The sequence below is a fragment of the Cyanistes caeruleus genome, chromosome 3 (assembly GCF_971803275.1).
Source record: "Cyanistes caeruleus chromosome 3, bCyaCae1.hap1.1, whole genome shotgun sequence".
Classification (NCBI taxonomy): domain Eukaryota; kingdom Metazoa; phylum Chordata; class Aves; order Passeriformes; family Paridae; genus Cyanistes; species Cyanistes caeruleus.
Genome location: NC_141703.1, coordinates 81,179,031 through 81,202,725, shown reverse-complemented (window position 1 = coordinate 81,202,725; position 23,695 = coordinate 81,179,031). Strand labels below are relative to the sequence as shown.

The 23,695-nt window shown below is 41.2% G+C and overlaps 1 protein-coding gene and 1 long non-coding RNA gene across 3 annotated transcripts in view; one reads left to right on the top strand and one right to left on the bottom strand.

Annotated features, from left to right (window-relative positions):
• ME3 (malic enzyme 3) overlaps positions 1–23,695 on the bottom strand; it is a 117,744-nt gene that overhangs the window by 56,157 nt on the left and 37,892 nt on the right. The window lies entirely within an intron of this gene.
• Positions 1,605–4,439, top strand: LOC147654285 (uncharacterized). Its single transcript, XR_015283961.1, has 2 exons — positions 1,605–1,891; positions 3,269–4,439. It is a non-coding gene; the product is annotated as an uncharacterized LOC147654285 (long non-coding RNA).

Genomic DNA, 23,695 nt, shown 5'->3' with positions numbered 1-23,695 from the left:
GTTAATAGGCAAGAGGAAGTACCTGGATTAGAAATAACTGCATCACTTGATCTCAGATCAGCTTCCCTGGCTGATGATACCACAGATGACTCTACAGGCATTGGCAAACCTGGGAACAGCCACTGAGGACATATGGCTATGGGAATGAGCCGCTCAAATACAAGTGGTGCAGATGCTGGCAAAAATGTTTGTCAAACTATCAGCAATGCCAAGGAACCTGTGCCAAGACAGAGGGAAGGATCAAAACCAATTTTCCTGTTTGCCAGATCCATGCTCTGTACATACATACTGTGACACTCCTTCCATTAGTAAAACGTGCACTAGTGCAAATTAAAAGAAAGAAAAAGTCTTCATATATTTTAGAAAAGTTATTCATCCTCCAGGATGGCTGAAAACAATCTTTATCTCACAAGCATTTTCACAGAATTTTTTTTTCTGCTCTGAATCACAATAGAGTCAAGTATTTTCAAAAATCTTTGCTCTAAGACCATAGCAGAGAGAAACTGTTCCTCTTCCAGCCAGCAGATGAGGAATTAGCAGCTGCCTGGGAGGCATGAGGCCAGAATTTTGCTTCCAAGCTCAGAAACAGCACTGAGGTCTCCATGGTCGTTGTTGAATGTTGTACCCAGGACATGCCTGTTTCTGCTGAAATGCCTGACATTTCTGACCCAAATTTCCTTCCAGGACAAGAGAAACTTCCCTCCAAATGAGTTTCATAGCAGAACTGTGGGAAGCAGAAATGTGGGAAGCACATTCCCACAAGATAAAGTTTGAGTTTTTGTAAGTCATCATTTCGGAATTAAAAAAGAGGCATCAAGTTCTCATCAGAAAACTTGTAGTCATCTGCATTCTTCAGGTTGGAGACTTCTGAAGTACTAGACTAAGATCAACACTGGACACCAGCTCTGAGGCAGAATTTGGCTTTACATTGCCAATATTGTATCAGCAGGGAAAACACAGCTACTGTGAATGTCAAAGTTTATCTACAGTTAATGGGCAAAAAATAATACCATTTCAAACCATTTACTTCCTGTGACCTTTGCACATGCAGGACAGATAATGTGAGACAGAAATATTTGTCAGTAAATACTCTACTTGCTTGTCTAGAGAAAGGCACATGAAAGATTGGCCAATCAGGGTGTCAGACCTGACCCCTGCTCATACCCTAGAACAGAAACGAAGCTAGCTAACACAGTAAACCAGCAGTGGTTACTCTTCTGAAAAGGGTAGAAAAAGCAGAAACAGTATCCTAGGCATTTCTGCATCCAACCACTGAAAATCCTGTCGTAATTTTTCAGTAGGAAATAAAGTCCTTTCAGTGGTTTTCCACACAGTGGAAGGTTTTAGTATTTCATCAAATGATCACACATCCAATACAAGAAAAACTTTATGTATTTCAGCTAATTTCCATTCAAAATAATACCGTAATGCCCTACAGAAACAACAGTCTGAATGGCCACTATAGTAACCTGCTCTTGTTTTCCAGACTGAGCTCTGCCTGAATGACATTTCCAACCATCCTGCAAGACCAGGAGCAGCTCAAACTGCTCCAACAGCTCAAACTGTTTAAACACAACCACAGTTGTGCTGTTACTAGCCCAAGGCTAAGCATGGCAACAGTGACACTCAACATCTTTAACTCGCTGCAGTTCTGCATTTATCTGAACGAGCTACACCACTATAAGCATATTCATACTGGAGCAATCCAGTGTGATGAGGAACTTGCTGCTTTCACAACCAAAAATTAAATCTCCAAAACACTTTTCAGTACAGAGCTGGTCCATCATCCAGTGCCTCTGAGGCAGGGTTGGGAGTGGAACAGAAATTGCCAGCTCTAACATTAAGTCTGCATTCTGAAGCTTCTGTCAAGGCCTAGGAGCAGGACCCCATGGTAAGGTGGTTATATTCACTGAAACAGCACAGCGTGAAATGAATCTGGAAACACATTCTGCCCCAGATCAAAAGCTCAAATTCACTGAGGTATTGCTGTGTTTAAGATTAAAGCTTTTAGACTTGGATTTTTTAAAAGACTGCCTGAAAGCCATATTGTATCTCTCCTTTTCTGGTCTTGAAAGGTCTAATGATTAGATGATGAGCCACAACCTTGCAGAGCCGAAGCCAGGTGCTCCAATTCAATTTTAAATGTATTGGAAACGAGTTGGCATGGAGAGGGCAGATGCTATGTCACTAACCAAAAACAAAGGCAAAAATATCAGCTGCCCACAAGGCTTCACGCTACATAGAAGCTAAGTGAGGGGTTTTGTTCCAAAAAAGGCTTACTGCAAATAACCTCAAATGCTTCTGTTTTCTTATTGCTGACAGCACCAAGTCTGTTATGTGTCAGGTCCCTCTTTGCAGTTCAATTCCATAAAAGCCACTTATTTTGGAAACTGAAGGGTGAAGCCAATTCACAGATAATGATTAGTTTTATCACTGCCTGTACTTTCTAGCAGCGAGAAGGGGCTGTTTCACTCAGGACTGGATACAAGCAGGGGGGATGCTGGCAAGGCTTGTCTTTATAATTTACTCATTATAGTAAATTATAATAAATTACACTTGTGTTTATAATATATGTTTATAATTTACTCATTATAGATCACACTTCTGTAGGTGGGAATAAAGACACAAATGATAGTTCCTATGGTATCAGAAAACTGTTTTTAACGTAATGGATGCCTAATCAAGGGCTGAATTATTCTTAGCTAGTGTAGAACATCCAGAATCCAGCGTAACTCAGATAATCTCCAGCTCCTTAGCATCTTTTTGGAGCAAAGCCTTGGCTTACTGCATCTATCCATATCCCTGTGCTCCAGAGAGCAATGAGCAACAGCACAGGGAGGGTTGTGGGACTTCTTGGATGGCCAGACAAGAGGTTCACACAGTTTATACAGTCCCAGGCCATTGCCCTCTGTGATGCTGGGATTCCAGCTGCAGTTCTCAGGAAACTTTTGGGAGCACATCCTTCATCCATGCAAGTGAAAGCTAGTTTGGCAGTGTCTAAGCTGAGTAAACAAGAGAACATCTCCAACCCTTTGGCAACGGTCCCTGGAACTGGGAACTTCCTATTCTGACTAGAGCAGAGTGCTGGAAGGGCACAAGGAAATACAGACACACAAGGATCACCGCTGCAGGCTTCAAGAACAGGTGCAGTTAATCTACATCTCCTTTACAATTAGTATGTTAACAGCCAGGCTAGGGAAGACCTAATAGTCAGGGAAATTAACAAGCTTATTCTATACAGATTTTTCCTGTAATGTGTTTTCCATAGATATTTACACCCGTCCAGTTTTATGGTAGGGATGTACTTTGACTATCTGCAAGCAAAAGTTCCTCCCATAAGGGGTCAGCACCAGAAGCTAAACCAATCCCCACTGAGACTGCACATAGACTGGGAAGCAGAGAGCAACAGCAGCAAACATCCATTTTCTACATGAAGTAAGATTTTTCTACAGAGATCAGATCCTACAGTGACCTTTTTGACTCCAACTGACTTGATAAGCTTTTTCACAGTGCTCCTTCTCAGCTACTCAAGCTTCTCCTCCTGGTGTAGATGGACTGACAGGCACTGCACTCTACCCTGGAAAAGCTATATTGAAAATATTATTTGCAAAATAAAAAAAATGAAGGAGGGACATCAGAGGGGAAATTCTTTATTTTCTCCTTTAAGAAGTCTTGTAGCTTCATATTACCTTTAATTTGAATGTGTTTGTGCTCTTAAACTTCAGAAAAACCCAAACTTGTGATGCTTTGGGATACGGGGAAGATATCTCTAAAACCTGAAAAGAAGAATCATCCCTGTGTCCTCTCAGCAATTATTGCTGGGCAAACATTTTGTTGCCTGTGATTTACAAACTCTTCTCACAGCGTGTATTCATCTTTCTGAGTTCATAGTCACTAGCTGAAAAATCCCTCACTCTCAGCCATCACCTTTATTACAAAATGATATAAAAATGGATTTCTAATCCTTTCATATTGTTCTTCCTTCTCTCCCACAGAGTCTGGGAACACTATTAAAAACTCCAAGACAAAGATAATTAAGCAACTCAACTTTGTTTGTTTTAGTTCCTGGGGGAACTATCTTTAATGAGGTCCTCTAATTCAATTGCAACATAAGTTGTCCCTACTATTAATGAGGTTTTTACCAGGAACTCTTTTGTTTTGTGCAAGTAACTTTTTTTCACTGGATTACATTTCTATTATTCTTCTCAGTGACTTTTGATTTACACCAGCATAAGATTGAGCAGAACTGGAACATGACAAAGCGCCTGTGCCACGGGGATCTGATCCTGCACAGTTTAATCCCACAGAAGTAAACACTTTCCTGCGAGGACATCCCTGGTGCAAGATGTGACAGGGTCCCAAGCAAAAAGCAGCAAAGCTGTGCCATTCCCATGTGTTGCAGGAGGTTTTCTTAATAAATAAAACTCATTGGACAAATGTCTTCAGAGATTTATTAATTAATCCATAGGAAGAACTGCAGTGCTAAACTCCTCAAGCGCCTGCACTGTGATTTCAAACTGCAGTGGTACAGCTCTACACCAAAGTTAGTAGACAACTCATTATGATTTCCTGCACTTTGTCAGCCTCCAGGGCAGCAATTTGTCCTCCATATAAAAAATTAAATAAATAAAATCTATATTCTAAAGACTTTATGTGTTTTAAAATAAGTTTCTGATGCACCGAGAAAAACAGATTTTTAAAAGATGAATGAGACAAAACTCCCCAAAGAACAGCTTGTTTGGCACATTGGCTTCTTCCCACAAAAACATGTTAAGATCCTCACAAAGTTCTAGCCAAGCTAATGGGAGTATTTCTTTGGCTCTATGGAGGGATAGATAAGCCTGACATTTCTTTTGATTTTGACTAGATTCACAAATGTGTTTACATGTATGATGTGTCCAAATACAAGCTTCAGTGTCTTTTGGTAAAGGAGAAGAGTTAAATCACTTCAGGGAGAACAAGACTGTCATGTACAGAAATATTAGGTGGCACAAGGAAGAAAAACCCCAGAGAAATCCTGAGAAATTATTAGGACAATAGAGCAGTGCAGAATCCCAAATGGTGGGGGACATATGGTGCATGTAAACAACAGGTTAGAAAACCACTCCTGCCTGCATTAGCCTAAATCATGAAGCACTTGCTGGTTTCCTCCTCATGCATAGCAAGATATTGTAGACAAGGGTGACCTGATGGAGTAGGCAGTAATAAGGACATCAGGTTTTGGGCTATAGCTAAGCTGTTGAGCAGAACCCTGAGGCAAACCCCAAATTCTCAGTCCCTTCTCAAAAGTATCCCATGTGATCCTGGCACACAGATTTCAGTGGATTGCCCCTCGTAACTCCAAAGCAAATGAAGACTCCTTGGTGTCGCCCCTACTTTATTCCCAGTCTCCCTAAATAATTCCACATCAGTTTTACATCTACAACTGTCACAGCTTTTCATGCCAATTAGTGAGTGAAATGAGCTAGTCCAGGATAGAAATGGGAAGCTCACAGTCCACATGCCTATCTCTCAGCTATGGGGGAAGCTATTATCTCTTCTCATGAGGAAAGGGGGCAGGGTAAAATCAGTTTCTGCAGACCATTTGCCAAGCATTAACCCAAATATTTCAGTTACTGTGATGTTGGAGACACACTTTTCTCCCAAATATAATGTTGCCACTAGACAGGAAGAATTCAGTGTAAATGACAATGCTTGCATTCCTAAGCCTGTGAAAACAAGCCATCATCATCAATTTGAAAAAGCAACTATGTCTGAGAAGAAAGATCAGGGCAATTCTAAGGTTTAAATGTGATCCAAAACATTAAGAAAATACAGTTTTAAAAGCCAGTTTTACAATGTCTGGAAACTTCTCCCATTGTACAGGCAGCTGATCATGTGAATTGTGGTTACATAGAATTTGTGCCTGGTGCTATTTAGAGCACTAACTTCCTTTTGATGCCCCTTTTGAGTAAATCACATAAAATGAGACTTGTGCACTTACTGCTTGCATACAAACTGCACCCTGCTGTAGGTCTGGAGGGTGGGAGCCTCTCTGAAATTTGTATCTGTTTTGCTATTGCCACATCAGCAAATGGGGTTGCTCCAAATGTAGGCTGGAGCTGGATTACTGCTCATGGATGACTGCTGATGCTGTTTTTGGTTAAACACCACTGAAAAGCACTGCCTCAGCCATACAATTACAAATCTTGTTTCACAAGAAAATAGTTTGGGTGGAAGCTGAATCTGAATGAAACCAGGAGTAGTTTTGTTACTGACTTTACCAGAAATGTCTTCTCCACTGTAGTATTCTTAATGGCCTTGTCACTGTCCTCCTTCACATGCTGTTTCTAGCAAGGCTTTGTAGAAAGGAGCCATAGCAGCAGCTTCTTGAGCAGTACCAGATGTTCTCTGCACATCTTTGTCTAATCCAGGAGAAGCAGGCTTGGCTCCTGAACCACAATTTTGACAGCTGTGCAAGGAGATCTAACATATGTCGCCTTCAGAGCATTTGAGATGTTTACTAAACATTCAGATATCCTCTCAGATAAAGGATTCTAGAGAAAGGCAAGGTTTTCTTTTAAAAATTAGGAATACGAGAAACAGACAAGGCTTTAACTGAGAAATCTGCCATTTTAGTAAAACAAACACACTAGGAAAAACACCCTGAGCTTCACCTGAAGGCAACAAAACATGCAGGTAAACACAGGGCACCCCACAGGAAATCTGTGTGAGCCTCCATTTCCTGTCTGAGTAATTTGTACAACTTTTGTTTTTCCCTCACTGATTCTGCAGTCCTGCATGGCAAGGTCACTGATGGACTTCCACCCAGGCAGCTTATGCTGAGGCTCAACAGAGAAACCGACCCCCAGTGCAGTGTTCATTGGCACTGGAACACACCAGAGGCATACAGCAATCTCAAGTGTCCAGCTTCCCTTTGGAGATCTTTGTGCAGTCCTCATTTGGCAGCTGACCTTAAGAGTTTAATTGTGCTCTATGGCATGGTGATATTTTTCTTCCCACTTCTCAGCCTTCCAAAGGCTCAACCCTCCAGTGGTTTTATCTCTCAATGCATTAAGCAAGTTGCTTTCCTCTCTCTACTCCAGCATTTTTACAGCTGTGTTTCACAAAACCCCTTTTTAAGACTGACAAATATATGTATGTGTATATACATATATACAAACACTTAGCCCCAGTGCATGTCCTTTTCCAATCCAGCCTCCAGCCAGGCCCAAAATGATCTCCACGCTGACCCCTGGGGCCTGTCGCTTTGCCAAGCACATGTTTTTCCTGAGCACACATGGGCTTTCTAACTGTCCAAATTACTTTTGGCACCACCAGGAGAGTAGCTGGCCTATCATGACTATTCTCTGATCTGTCCCCTTGTCCTCTTTGTCTGAATACTTTACTTTAAAGTTTTTATTCCTTTTAATGCATAGAGGAAAAAGGAAGATGCATGAAGTGCTCACATACATTAGTCTGACCCTCTGTCTTCAGCACTCACCACCTTTGTGTGCACTCTCCCTGCTATCTTTGTTTACTGACAATTCAAAGTGAGCTATTGCTAAATTCTCTGCAGTCGAATACTCAGCACTTGGCACACTGAAGCATCTGGGCTGCAATTTCTACAGTAACACAATACAAAATGATACATCCTTTCTATCAAACTTCCCCTTCAGGATCTCTAAGTATTCCAGTTATACAGCCCTTTTATTTTCCACTTTCTTTGCTCCTCAAAATTCCATTTCTATTGGTTCCATGTGGTGTGAGTACACTATGTCCAAATATTCCAGGTGACAAAATACCACTAATTTCATACAAGTGCTTTAATTTGTATCACTTTCTCAAGACTGAGCTTAACCACTTCAAGTTTCAAAAGCACACACTGCTCTATAAACTGTAAATCAAATACCTAATAAAGTTCCTGAGATTTTTTTTTAAAAGAAAGTTCAAAAATGAAACTCCCATCTTCCTCTTCCAAGTGCTTTTAATCAAGGACAGAATGAAGTAAGTTATCCAAGTTCAGAATGAAAAAAAGAGAAAGCACAATTACTCGGAGATGAAATTTAAAGATTAAACCCCTTTTGATTCCTTGAGCTGTCTGACAAACATTTCTGTGGGACAGCAATTGCAGCTACATGTTATGAAATATTTCTGTCAGTTTGTAAAATGCGTGACCACATGTTGGTCAAGACATCTGAACTGTTCATTATTTCTAGGAAGCTGTAAATCACCCCTCTGGCAAGCCTTCACATGAGTTTCAAAATAAATTGGTTCTGTTCTAGATCCCATTAGATGCTATAGATTAAAATGCAAGTAGTATTATTGTTGGCATTGCTGCTGCCTGTCCACCTCGGCTCAATTACTCCAGCCTGTCCTAGCTTAAACAAGTATTATCTGAGGCCAAAGAAGTGGTTTCCTTCCTCCAGCAGAACATCTATTCCTCTGTACCCAAAACAATCTGGCTAAATGACACAAATATGAAGTGTGACTGCAGTAAGGGTAACAAACAGTCCAGGCTCTTTGAATGCACAAGTGTTATCTCAAAATAATTTGATATATGGATGATCAGGTAAAGATTATGGTTAAAACATTGATTTTGCTCATTCACCTCAGTCAGGAGACATCAATCAAATCTACAAACCTGATATTCAATGTGGGGTTTCAACTTAGTAATACCTGCCTTGCTAAAAAGGGATGTGGGAAGCACTGGAGGCAGTGCCAGAGTCTGCAAATACTGGGAACGCTGACATGATTTTCACTCATGGCCTGCCATGGAAGACCTGTACACAGGGCATATCTTTGGGAATAGACCTCCTCAGACTCAGGTCTGAGGCCAAGGTTTTGATTCTCCTCTGCCTGACACCACAATAAATCAGAGTAAAGCAAATGTAAAATGATTTTTAACTTGGTGCTTGAAATAAATGAAGGTCTGGATAGTCAGAGGTGAAAAGTTGGATGGAGACCTTATCTTGACCTTTAAAAATAAAAAGGGCACTTATAGGAAGGATGGAGACAGACTTTTTAGTAGAGCCTGCTGTGATAGGACAGAGGTTAGTGGTTTTAAACTGAAAGAGGGTAGGTTTAGATTGGACGTAAGGAAGATTTTTTTTTTTTAGAATAACATTCATATTTTTTTACAAGGGCATGTAGTGATGGGACAAGGGGGAATGGCTTTAAACTGAAAGAGGGAAGGTTTCATTTAGATACTAGGAAGAAATTATTTCCTGTGAGGGTGGTAAGACACTGTAAGAGGTTGCCCAGAGAAGCTGTAGATGACCCATCCTTGCAAATGTTCAAATGCTCACTTTGGATGGGGCTTTGAGCAACCTGGTCTAGTGGGTGACATCCTAACCCACTACAAGAACTAGATGGTCTTTATGGTCCCATCCAACGCAATACAAGAGTTTGTGTTCTGGGGAAAACAAGGCTACCAGTATGATTAATTCACCACCAGTATGATTTTGGCAGTTGTCAGTAGCTGTGTGGAGTTTTATCATATGCAGCATCTTTGTCCTGGCCCTGAACCTCAGATGTAAGAAGTTATCACACTATCCATAAAATCTGAGTGAGGGAGCACTTCTGAAGTTGTAGGCTGCCGTTATGTTTAGCATTGAACAAAACCTAACAAGTCACACTCTGCTTTGTCTTTCCTCCCAACAAAAGTGTGATTGTCAGAATATATGTCCATATGGCATGTCTTTTGTGTGTTTACAAAAGCATTGTGTTCTGTCCCATCAGTACACAGAAGTGCTGACTTTTCCAGGTCAGTCATTAACCAACAGCACTTGCTTTCTGGCAGTGTGCCTGACTTGCTGCCACATAGCAGCATCCTTTCCAAACCTAGGAGAAGAGGTTGGCAGTTTTGACTGATCCATTACAGATTTTGATGAACTAAGGATTCTCTTGGAGGAAAGTCCTGAAGCTGAGTGGCAGCCCAGGGAGTTACTGAAGAGTTATTTAAGAATGCACAGACACCTGCATCAGCAGCCTCTCCAGTAAATAAAAGCCATAGGCTGGGCAAAAGCCCATGAGCCAGAGAGATGGAATCCCAGTCCTGATACCAGTGTGGGCAAACACAGGGGTTTTTGGTGCAGCTCTATAGTAGTATGCAGTGGTCAGAAAGAAGTCAATGGGATACTTCAGCCCCCACAGCAGGGTCAGCACTGCCCCAGGAGCTGACTCGGTCTTTCCAGAGCCCAAGGGGAGTTCCCAGTCACCTGGACATGAGCATTTCCAAGCTCAAGTGCATTTCCATTCGTAGACCACTTTCTACTGTTTTGTAACAACAGAGGTGTAGCATGCTTCTTCTGCCCCCTCTCTCTTTCCAGATTTTCTTTCACAGAAAATGCAAAGAAGTTATGTGGCAGAGGTGATAACAAATGCCAAATTATCTCATGGCTGTTGCTATTTCCAGGATGTATCACTCAGAGCTTTCAAGAACGTCAGTGAACATTTTGTTTGGGCTGAAATACTGACACACTGTCATTGTATTTCCTCTGATGACTTCCTGAAGCAAGGTTTTTGTTTTTTCTAGCTGATAGCAGATGTATGTGCCCCAGAAGCTAAGGAAATGAACACCATTAGTGCCAAATCTGCAGGACGAACCTGATTGCTGCTTCAGCACACAATTTAAAAAAAAATGCACTAAAAGTGGATTATTTTCACGGTTATTAGTAACTTGTTATCACTACTTTCATGATAGCATTCTGTGTACAGATAATGTCAGTAATAAAGAAAGATAATCCTTCAGACAGTTCCTACACATTTATTGTTTTAGGCTGTATTAGGCAACTTGGTACACACTGATTTAAAGATCACAAAATCACTCCTGCTGGCACAGAGTGGTGACCTGCTCCATTTGAGACAGCGGCTGTTGTGAGTCCACCAGCCTTCTGTTCAAGTGTACGCAGCATATTTCAGCCAACACTGTTAAACCTTGTTTTTTAAAGAAATCAATCTTTCAAGTTGCTTCCAACCCATACTAAGATTTAGTGGACTGAGCCTTTGGATACAGATTGAATTTTGACTTAGAGCTTGGTCTCTGAACCACCACAACATCTGGTTGAGATGTGTGTTGAGACAGCGCAGATACCACATCCCAAAGCAAACTGTGTGCAAACTTGAAACATGTTGTCAAAGATATCTAGCTCTGGAAGAAGTCAAGAAGATCCTGGGTGTGATCTTCTGGAAATAACCAAAAGCCTTTCCCTTCAGCAGTACCCCTAACAATTCAAAACAACCTTTTATTCCTAAAACCCTATCAACTCAACTCTTGAGAAACACAAAGCACAACAGAGAGCTTAACCATAGATGAAGTCTGGACTCCCCAGAGGAAGGAGGATGGTGTTTCTGTGTCTGAGTCCCAGGATGACAATCAGTGATTTGAAGCCTAAAGATGCTTGTCTAAAGACAAAAGCACATAGTTTGTCCTTCTGCTAGAATAAATTTTAAAAATTAAATCTTTAAAACCAATTTAGAAATTTGTCTGAAAGCCATCTCTTCTGCCCAAAGGTTGCAGATTTGTTCTGAGCCTAATGCAGGCCTTCACTCAGCAGCAGGCTAGGGTGGAAATTATGAAGCTGACATTTAGGCCTGGCAAAATCAAACCTTGTATGTACTAAAACAGAAAGCAAAGTGGAATAAGCTTCCTTTGTTCCTTAGTCAGAGACTTCAGCTTAGCATTTAGCCTAGCCCTTGTTTCCAGCTTAAGAGAAGCTGGACTCCGGTGGTAAGCCCTGGCTCCACAGCAAAACTCATGTTGAATCCAGAGCAGATCAGATATGATAAGTCTTTGGGATTTGTTTGCTAGACAAAAACATAAATGTAAACAATGATAATTACTACATTATTATTAAAAAATAAAACCTCCTTCAAGTGAAAGTTGAAGCAATGGCAAGACATACAAAGGTTTAATCATACTAAACCTGAAAGGTCCTGTGAGGAGGAGGGAGTAGGACTCCGTGATCCTTGTGGGTCACTTCCAGCTAGAGATCTTCTACGGTTCTGTGATCTTACAGACTTAAAGGTTTTAAAATAAATGTAACTTTTGTAGCAAAACAAACATTGCATTATTAAGCTATGTGTTTTTTAATTTATGTAGAAAAAACAGAGCCAAATTCAGTATCAGGTATTGACAGGTAAAATGAAAATGAAATGAAAATAGAATTTAATTTTCTTCATGAAAACAGAGTGCTACTTTCCAGGTGTATTTAGGTACTTGTAGATGCATAAATATATCTACTCGGATTATCAAAGATATGTTAATAAAATACGTCTTTAATTTGCATTGTGTTCAGATCCCAGAGATTTAATATAGCTCTGTCTAAATACTTCCACAAGTCTGACTGAAAAGATAGTAAGAAACAACAGATTCTCTACTGGCTGTATTTCATTTATTTTATAAACTAGGTTTTCTCATGAAGTTATCCTGCAAGTCTGGGTACACACACTCACACACACAAAAAGAAGCCATACAAATTTATTTAAAAGATACCTTGCCAAATAGCCCTAATATAAAATCAGGATAAAAGCATCTGGGAAAGGAAAAAAGAATAGCTGCTCAACTAAAACAATGTCTTGGGGCTGTCTTCTGATAACAAGAACATGATTATAGACATACATGTACATAAGCATTGCCTGCCAAGGAGAAAGAACATTAAGGAAAATAAAGACAAAATACAAAATCAGGTTTCCTTTTTATTAGAGACCAGACCTCAGTGAGCCACTACTTCCCTCCAGATCATGTACTCCAGCAGGATGCTGCTTCTGCACCACAGTGCTGTGACTCGTGAGCTGCTTTTGCTACAGAGGTTCATTTTGTTGAGGGGGCTACGTGAGTTTTTCTAGATGTGTAGTTTTATGGACAACCAAGTTCCTCACCTTCTAATTTTCAGACCTCCTCTGCAATTTCTAAGGCTCAGAACATCCCAGCTTATTAAAAGGATGTGCATATGTGTGGCATTGATAATTTTGTTAATGAGAACAGAATCAGTAGGAAGTTAGTGCCCCTAACAAAAGTGCTAAAGGTAAAATGGCATTTTGGGAAAGCCTCTACCAGTTGATTTCTTCTGGCAGTTGATTTCTTCTATTTAACCATGAATAAACAAAAAGAAAAGAACAAACTTTAAAGTGAATACGCAACACATTTTTCACATGGAGCCATGTAAATGAATCTTTGCTGTTGATTTTTTTGTTTGTTTAGAGGAAGAGGAAACAATGATATGCAGGTATTAAATTGTACTGAGGAGACAGACATACTCTGTTAGTGTGGTTTTGTCAGCAAACATTTGATTACTTGAAGCTTTCTTTAGAGTCTGGAGCAGAGCCAGGTGGTGACTAGTGGTGGCACTGAAAGAAGAGGAACATGGTGAAAGTCAGTCACCAGAAGAGACCTTTTTTGCTTGTGCTTTGCCAAGTTGCTTGACAATGTGGCTGATGGAAACAGCTTCTTTTCATCAGTTACAATGCGATTCTTTCAGGCTCTTTCTCAGCTCAGCCTTATTGTCAGCCCTGTACACAGCCCAGTGCCGAGTTCTGCAATGAAGTCACCATAGAAATGACATGATGAGCATGTACTGACCTCCCAACTGTGTTTCCTGGTCCTGAAATAAATTTGAGCTCAGTTATTACGGCGCCTCTGATTTAATAATTGGCTTTTGGGAGACAATCAAATGCTTCAAATGGAATCTTTTCTTAGGGTCAAATCCTGTCTCTTATTGTAGCCTACGGGAATTCTGCCATTGGACTTTAATGAGACAACAATTTGGCCATTAATCCATGAAAATTTGCTACTCTAGTTCACACTGCCCTCACATTTAGGACCCTGTTGTTCAATTCACTCTGAAACAGCTTGTTTTCACTTTCAAGATAATTGTGCAGACTAAAGAGTAATTCAAACAACAAATTCAGCAAGAGAAGGTATTAGCTGCATTAACTGTATGGCTGCTGGCTGGACATTGCTACCCCCACTGCAGAATCTTCCCAAACCTGCTAACAGTCACTAAGTCACTGAAAAGTAATTTCAACAGAAATACAATAAAAGCATCATAAACAAGGAGTTTCTATGGTGCACAACCTAGGACCATGAATATCTTTCACCTCCAAGAGAGAGGAGCCAATTCTTTGGGTCAAGAAACATCAAGGATCAAATTCTCTCTAGTTGTATATGAGGGCTCACAACACTGGGAGTGTACCTTAGGGCACGCCTTCCAAACTGCCTCTTGCACATCCTGACTTCTCTAAGCTTCTGTCTATCACAACATATTGCATTTCTGCAGTCTTGTTTGAGTTGTAAGTCTCTGATAATCTTCAAGCAAGAAACAAATGCTCTTTTAGAAATGTCTGTACAGTGCTGTTCAGCAGCTGCGCACTTGTGTTCCTAACCACTCTTCACAGACTCCTGGACTCCTGGGGCTCACAGGTTAAACAGTGGTACAGAAAATACTGCAGATTTTTGGAGGTGACCAAGATCACAGTAACTACTGCTAATTTCAAATCTGTAAGATAACTTTTCCTACCTTGGCAATTGTTCATCACTTTTGTTCACGGCTGTTTTTAAGTTATACTCCTAGACTTCACTCCTACATTTGCAGCACCTAGAGAAATGCCTTTATAAACACAATGGCAAATTTCTCCGTGTGGAAGAGCGTTGAATAAAAGAATACTCAGTTTACCATGTCCCTGGTTAATAAAACATAGCATTTCTCTCCTGTTGCCTCTCATAGATCCTGTTTAAGTGGTCTGGCACACTCTGAAAGTACACAAGGGCTCTATTATGTACAGGCAGTAGGTACAGCAGGTTTCACTGGACTGTAACTGATTTGTTTCAGATGAAGGGATGCTGTTAACCACCACTGTGAATATAATTGCTTAGTTGATTTCCACATTCCTGTCATTGTTGGCCTGGCTACTGCAAGAACAAGCTGGTGAGGAATTCCCTACTGCTGGTTAAAAAAAGAAAAGGGAAAAAAAAAAGGAAGTCTTCAGGTCAAACCACGAGTTCATCCAGACATGCCCACACCAGAGGCAATACAAATACGTCTTTTCACCACTGCACTGCTTTTCCTTTGCTCCTTCTTTAGACCAGAACCAACTCCAGAAGAAGAGATCGTCCACGTGAAGAGGGAAGGAGACCTGTGATATGGTCAGAATATAGAGGTGCCACCTCCAAGCTCTAGGATGAATAGTGTGATTCCTTCTGTGGCACATGGCAGGGGGCTCAGAAGCCTTTAGCAGATTTCAGTGCTGGTTGCTGCTCGCACTCTGTCCTTACACAAAGCACAACTCTGCTCCTGATGTATTGCCTCTGTAGCGTGTCCTGTGCTATGAAGTTTGTGGGAAAGCCCCCAGATTTCAGCTGAAACCAGAGCTGGATGCTTCCACCAGAGCATAGAGAAAAGACAGTTTATCACACTGGGTCTTAGCGGTTCTGGATCTGGTTTCCTCCCCTCTCACAGGCTCAGACCAGAGTGTTTCCACCTTGGAGTCTGGTAGCACCTACAGCCTCCAATAAAGATTGATGCCTGCTTGTGCCAGACATTATATATACACAGGGTCCATGGGTTCTGATCTAAAGGTTGTTGAGCAGCATAGCACTAGGAGTGGAAATGTTACAGGAAAGGTACTTGCAAAGGTGTAACTAGAGAAGTCTGGTAGTCCATGGGTTCTGGGTATCCAGGAGAACCTAACATCTCTCTACTGCCAATTTCCACTATGTTTTTAATCTACATTCTTTGGATTTTTGTTAACCTTGTCTCTCCCATGGAAAACTCACATGCACATCCTTCCTCCTCTGACTTACTCTTTTCAAAACACCAGAAATCAAGGCCTTCTGTTTTTACAGAGGCTTTCGGACATGCTTTTTCCCACCATCTGACATGTAATGTCAAATGCACATGTAATTCTTTATAGACTGGGACTCCTAAGCCTGCTTTCTTACCATTTAACTTATCACCTTCATCATTATTATCTGAATATGGGGTGTATCATATTACACAATTCTCAGTAAAACTCCTTGGAAAGTAAGGTGGGAACACTATCATTTATAGCCTTTTGAGCATTTTACTTGGTTTAAGTAATCAACCAACATAAATGATCCTTATTAAAACAACAAATCAAACAAAAAACCCACCATGATGCGACACAGCCCTTTACAGAAACAGCCTGGCAGCATTAAGTATTGACAACTATGCTTGCAAGCTTTGTTTACCAACAGGACAGACATAAGCTCAATGCACTCCAGAAGACTGTAACTTGCATCAACTGAAAGAAAAGCAGCCTATTTCTTTTCAATAAATGTGAAGGTGTTGTTCTGGACTATGAACAAACCCTCAAAAATATTCATATTAGCATAGCCCTTGTCATGCATCACGGCCTTAGGATCCAAAGCACACTGTAAAAAAGATACAGGAGATAAAAACAAAGCAATGAAAAAAGGTGGGCTCTGTCCCAAGGAAACAACTGGTACAGAGAGGCAGGAGACAGCAGAGGAGCAGTACTGATTAGCATGATGAGCTTCATCCTCAGCACAAGCCTTGCAGTGCTCTCAGCACGCCTGCTGCCAAGTCAGTAAGTCAGCTCAAAAATATTTGTTATGTTAAAGTAATCCTCTGTGCAAATCATTTTAGGGTAGGATGACATTCATCTCAGAGGTAAAACACAAAGGATCTTCGGCTGAATTCTTATTGTGAGTGACACGAAGAAAAACCCCTCGCCATAGGACACAGATTTATTGCCTATGGCCCCATTGAAATGTCTGCATAGAAAATCAGGCTACTCCCATCGAGCTGCATGACACCCAGCTGGGCATGCCGCGCAAATGAGGAGCTCACAGTGCCAGCTTTGGCAGTCACCAGGCCTGCTGAGGACAGACATGGCTAAGCAGGACAACCATCCCATAGCACAACACAGTCAAGGGATGCTTCCTTGGAGGGACAACATTGAACAGACCCTATGGATTGACACAGCAGAGTGGAAAAGACAGCATGTTGTTCTTTGTAAAAGCAGGGAAGACCAAGGAAGAGATGCTCCAGACTTCTGTCTTGCTTCACGTAATTGGGATGCATTACCAGCTGCAGGAGGTATGTAACCAGCATAAATTACTGCATCATTAGCTACCTAATAGGCAACTCTTGCTCTCAGAATTAATTGGGTGAGCCAGGAAGGGCAGAATAAAAGTAGACAATGATACTGTATGAGATGTTTTCCTTCTAATACCATTCAGTAGCAGCATTAGACCACCCCCATCTGAAGGCTGTAAGGAAAAGTTTTGGGATGGCAAAAAGATGCAAAGGGTACAGATGGCTCCTAGTAATATTCTGTCACCAGGGACCTTGTATTGAGTCCAGTTACATTCTTTCACATATTTTGTTAATACATCACTGATCCTACAAATCTGACATGCAGTAAATAGGAAGTTAGAAGATGAACTCATTTTCCCAATAGCTCACTTCCCATATATATTTTACTGCAAACACAAAGGCATTTCAGCTTTCTGGCACTGCTGCCATGCAAAGTTTACAAGCTGAATTTTGTGGTCTGTGTCTGAAACGTGCAAAATGACTTTTCAGTTTTACTGCATCAAAGGGAAGTTTTTCCAGACTGCAGAAGTGCAGTCAAACATGGATGTTTAATTTCAGCCTCACAGGAAGGGCTGAGAAGCACACGCAAAGCGTGCTCCTGCCAGCACAGCCCTTCAGGGAGGTCACAGGCTAAAGGTTTACAGCACTTTCCCTAAAACAGGAAAGGAATTAAGTCATTGTTTCTATACTAGACAAAAAGTTAAAGAAAGACTCAAAGGCCAGGCTCAGTGGTAAGCAGATGGAACCCACCAAATACTTTGTAAACTTCCTTCTCAAACTACCATGGCACCTTTGGGGGACATCTCTGCTAGTGAGACCCAGAGCAGTTGTTTTGGAGGTGAGACCAACAGAGCAAATCCTGCCCAAATAGACTATAAAGCATAGGAAGTCCAGCTTCCAGGTCCAGGCACACAGCAGGGTACAAATGTATACCTGCAAGAAAAGCAATGATTTTGAGAGATGTGGTGCTTAGGGACATGGTTTAGTGATGGACTTGTCAATGCCATGCTATCAGCTGGACTTGATCTTATAGACCTTTTCCCACCTAAATAATTCTGTGATTCTGTAGCACTAGCTTAACTTGGTCAGGTAGTAGTTTTTTTAAAAGTTGGTTGAGTGTTTCAGCTTCAGCGGTACTCAAAGGAAGTTCTTTCTAATGTGGAGAAAATGAGAGAAAGCAGAAAATATTACAAAGGAATGACAGGCTCCTGTTGCAGGCTGCTTTGAATCAGGAGTCAACATCTGACAATAAACAAAAGAAGCCATGCAATGAGAATCACCTGTGAACTTCTATGACCGAAAAGACTAGATTCATTACAGGAAAGTGGAAAAAGAATAGCAGCACACAGAAAAGCCAGAAACAAAGCAAAAATGCTTCAGGTTTATTCAGATACAGAATTCAAAAACCCTAGATGAAATGACACCTGTATGACATTTCAGCATAAGAAAGACCGTGCACTGGAGATGTTATGCAAAAAGACGCTGAGAACATGCAGATATACTGAGTATGACCTTTAGAGAGACACAGAGTGCCTGGTTACATTGGGATGGAGGCTGCTGCAGCTGAAAGTGGTCCAAAAAGCTAGGGAATGAAATACAAACTTCACCATCCTAGGTACAGAAGGATGAGCTAATAGCTAGATAGCCTTAAGAAAGGTCAGATAAAATTGTATCTGAAATAGGCTAAATTGTAGCTTGTAGAGAAAGGACTGCAGTTTGGAAAGAGATAGGCATGTGGAGAAATATAAAATGTACATCACACATAGGTGATGGTAGTTGCACTTGTAGTTATGGTAAAGATCAAGGGAAAAGAAAGGGACAAACAGCAGGAGATCTTCTCCCAAGAAGTCTTCTAGTGAGAGGAAAATAAAAATGTGATGAGAGATGTATGAATAGAGGCAAACAGCTACAGATGGCAAAGGATGATGGGACTTCAAGAACAGAGATGTCATGGACTTTGTTGAAGTTGGCAGAGACTGGAATAGAAGGAAGGGTGTAAAATACTTTATTTGAGGATTTTTTCCTAAGACGAGGAGGTCTTGTCACTAGAAATGTTTCTCCTAGCAGGAATATGCAGTATGTACCACAGAGTTATTTAGACCACAGAGAAATGCTACATTTGAACTTTTATCAAAGAAGAAGAACCTTCCGTATCACTAGGACCTGGTCCTACTCCACTAAGTTATTATTCCTGGCGTCATACCTGTTTCCTCTGAAAAAGAAAAAAAAAATAAAGAAGTGATGTAAAGGATTTATGACTTTCTTAAAGCAAAGCTCAGCTGTAAATAGGAGACAGGGAGAAACTTGCATGAAAAGACAGAAAAACCTCAGAAAGGGGTGAAGTAGAGCTGATGGAATGACAATATCTCTGAGTGTACAACTCCTGTCCTATGAAAACAGGTTGAACATTTTGATGTGAAAAGCTTGTATCAGCTTTAAAAAGCCCATAAGGTATGAAGTCTTGCACTTCTTAGAAATTAATACCTACTCCTCAAAACCCTTGCCAAGGAATCTGCCATGTCCAAAAGCTCCAGGTCTCTGCATCCACTTCTACATGGAGCCTACCAAAGGGGCAACACCACCAGCAGCAGCCATACTGGGGATGCCCCTGTAGCATCTGGAGGAAGGTCTTAAACTAAACCAGAAATCTCCTGCAATCAACATCAGAGTTGAAGGCAGCTGTCAAGAAGGGAAGATTCCCCACAGCTCAGGGTCCTTCCCTCTTTCTCTTTTGATTCCTTCAGAATCCTGAGCAGCTCATCCTGGCAATTCTCCTATCCAGAGCCAAAACAATTTGAATAACAACTTATAATATGGCGGTTATTGAACATTTCCCCCATTAGTGTGCATCTCTGTTTATAGTGCCCTTGACTAATGCAGGCCCTTCCCAATGCTGAACCTATAGGACTGCATATTTTAACAGCATATTCATTTTGTATTAAAAAAGCATCCCTTAACTGTAGCCAGATGTCCACTGAACTCTGAAAAAAAGATTTTTCTACCAGTGCCACTTGGTTTACTCTTACATCTGTTGTGTAGCTCAGGAATTAGTAGAATGTAAAACGTTTTATGAATTCCCTCTGCTCTCATTCAGTGTTAATGTATTCAACATGTTTTTCTAAAACCACATGCACGTTTTTTCCATTTCTTCCAATTTACTTGCATAACTTAACTCCCAAAGCTAACCTGGAAAATTCACAGAAATTGGAGACAAACTCCATCCACCTATATAAAAGCTTGGTCCGTTTCTTTTTCCAGAGAGGATCATTTCCAAAGGGTGAAATCTGACCTGACTGAAGTTAAGGGCAAAACTTTGACGGGCATCATTAAAAGCAAGTTTGTCTCAAATCTATCCCCAAGATTCTTCCCTCACCCCAGTTATTTATGGTTATGACACACCATCCACTCTATATGAACATATTTGAATCTCCTTGGACCCTACACAAGCACATACACACCATAATGGTATCATGGAATTACTAGCATCTTGGTTGGTTATTTTCCTAGACATTTCTTTTCTGTCTGAGACTGAAGTTTCCATCTTATTTTCCCCCCTTTAATCTCAAGAAGTGAGCACTGGTGTCAGATTTGCCAAATAAATCCCAAACCATCTTGATTTTTTTTTTTTTTTTTTGGAAATGAGCGAGGGAAAAATGACAAACTGTAATTACCATCTTACTCTCTATTGTGCAAAGCCCAAATTGCTCCATATTCAGCATAATAGTAATTTTGTTCTTTAAAGTAAATTCTGACCTGATTTCAATTTTCTTCTTGAGTAAAAAGGTGGTTGGTTGTTGCACAGAAGGAGGAAGAAAGCAAGTACTCAGAGTTGCCTGTGTGATACAGATGTAACAAGAAAGGTTATGAAAATCAACGAGCAGGAATTCACTGTTTTGGATGCTTCATTTCCATCATTCTGATTTCAGGCTGTGCTCACAGTGCCAACATAAATCCACAGAGAGCAGCAGCCTCTGCACATCTTGTGCTTCCAGCTGAACTTGCTACTTTAATGCAAGCAAATTCCTGTGCACACTGTTCCCCAGCTGAATGCTTCAATGGGCAAATCCAGCTCTTCTCTCCTTGCCAATGTCCTGCTGACATAGCCCACATAATGACACTGCATGTTGGCACAGGATAGGAAATACATCTGGATGAGGTTCTATGTCCAATTTTGTAGTCATGAGCCAATTTTTTTCCCCAAATGCTTCTTGCCCTACTAGTTCTCCTGGGGTGGGGAAAGGAAACATGATTATTGATCTGCCTGAAGAGGTTACATTCCTCATCATGTGGCCTTGGGAGAGTATTAATTTCCTTCCCACTCAGTCAAGCTTCCATGAGAAGGTCCCACAGCCAATACACCCTTTGGGTCTAAGGTCTGCTCAGTTGCAAAGTTACTTTCTTTTAGTCACAGAAAAGAAAAGGGGTTGGAGGGGGCATAAAGAGGTCCTCTAGCCCATATGGCAAGATGAGCTACACCTACACCTCTTTGGACAGACCGTTTCTTTAGTCTTAACAATCTCGCATGTTAGAAGTTCCACATCACCCATTCAGTTCTCTTCAGAAAACCATCCTGTTGTCCAGCCCTTACTTGCAGTAAAGCTCACTACTTCCCATCATGTCTCTCATAGCTACAAAAACCAACTTATCCCTCTGTGTTACTGCCCCACTTCAGATACATGAAGACCACTGTCCCTTATGGAACATACCTCCAGCTTCTGACCAAGAGGCCACATCCCTTTGGAAGTGCTGTGTGCCAGATGGGGCATGGCACCCAGCTCAATTGCACAGGCCAAAGGGAGGAGAAGGTTCACCTAAATACATCTTGCAAAGAACAACCCAATCTATATATACCAATATGAAGACTGGATTTTATTTTCCACAACAGTATGAGATCGTTGTCTTCTGTTTGGTTTGAGATCTGACACAACCCCCCAATCACCCTTCGGATCCCTTCCTGCAGATGTGCTCCCTGGCTGGAATTCTCCCCTCAGCTTGTGTTTACACTGTTGATTATTGCAAATCAACCTCACATATGTATGCTTTTTCATGTAATTCTGCAGTTTGTGCAAATCCTTTTGAGTTCTAGTTCTGCCCTTGGATATGCCCACAGATACTCCATAGCTTGTTGTCATCAGCAAACGTAATGAATACATACCGCAATTGCATTGCTTTAAAATCACTGCTACCTCAAACCCTACAATACACAGAAAGCAGTAAAAAGCACAGAAAATAGAGCCCTCTGTTATATCACTGCTGGCATCTAAATTTTTAACAGCCAGCTTAAAGGAATGATTTCTTCATTTCTGTGTTCTGCCACGGCAAAGTGCATGGGCCATGATGGAAGGTCCTTCTGGTCTCAGTAAACTCAGGAAGGGGGAATCACTGCTCCCAGTGCCAACAGCATTCCCATGAACTCAAGCAGTAGCTGATAAATACAGATTGCTCAGGCCTATCTGAAACTAAGAGGGAGCAGTGAGTACAGTGAACAAACAGGTAACAGTACCATGGAGTAATTTTACTGTCATTTCTTTATTGTTTACTGTATCATTTCTATCAAAACCACACAAAGCACAAACTGTTCAGGAAAACAAAAAAATAAGTACTGTAACTGCCACTACCAGAAATGTTTGCTACACCTCACATTTCAGGACAAAACTCCTAGATTAGATGCTTCAAAGAGCAGCAGGTTCCCATCAGAATGAGCTACTTGGCAGCTACAGCCAAGAGAACTTCAGTACCATGCTTTGCAGGGTAACAACACAGGACTGGAAAAGGCAAAATTGAGCAAGCCATTTCTTTAATTAGGATACCATAGTTGTTATAAAAATATAACAACCAGGTGGGAAAGTGTCTCCAAAAGCATCAAATGAAGCAAAAAATGGTTAAAGGAAATGCAGACTGTGTACATCTTTCTCTGTTTTGTACATCTTTTGTTTCCCGCCTTTGCTCTCTCCTTCCTTTCCTTTAAGCTTAAGTTTAGTTGTTACTGCATCACAGTGATGAGCATTCTTGAATTATCATTTCTTCACTCTACCATGTCCTACTTCACAGCCCTGTGCAGACCATCCAGACAGTTCACTAGCATTACTGTCCAACTCCAGACATAGCTCTCAGCTGTGGCTGCAATCAGATGGGACAGCTCAGGGCTGCAGGCAGAAGTAGCTGCCAGCTCACATCTGGACCCAGCTGATGGCTGCTTCAGTCAGCTAAAGGACTTGTTCCTCATTGCAGACTTCCAGCAATGCCACTCACAGCCCATGACTATTACAGTGCCCCTGCAAATCCTCTGCACTGAAATGGAAAGAGATGCAGAGGGCTTGGTGCCAGCTCTTCTCTGCACTAAGAAAAACTTTTTATATCAGCTTTACCTGCCCACTACCCAGGCCTTTTATGATCCTGCATCAGCCAACCTACAGACCAAATGCTGGGCACAGTATAGCTGCATTCATGACTTGCACTGAGGGAGTGAAAACAAAAAATTCCCCATTCCCTATGAACATCCAGGAAGAATAAACAACATAATTCAGCCTCAGAAGTTCTGTTCTTCCAGACTTGGACAATAATCTAGTGGCAGTCAAGGAAAACTGGCAACAGCCAAGAAGGCGTCTCCTGCCTCTCTATGGGAGCAGTTTTCC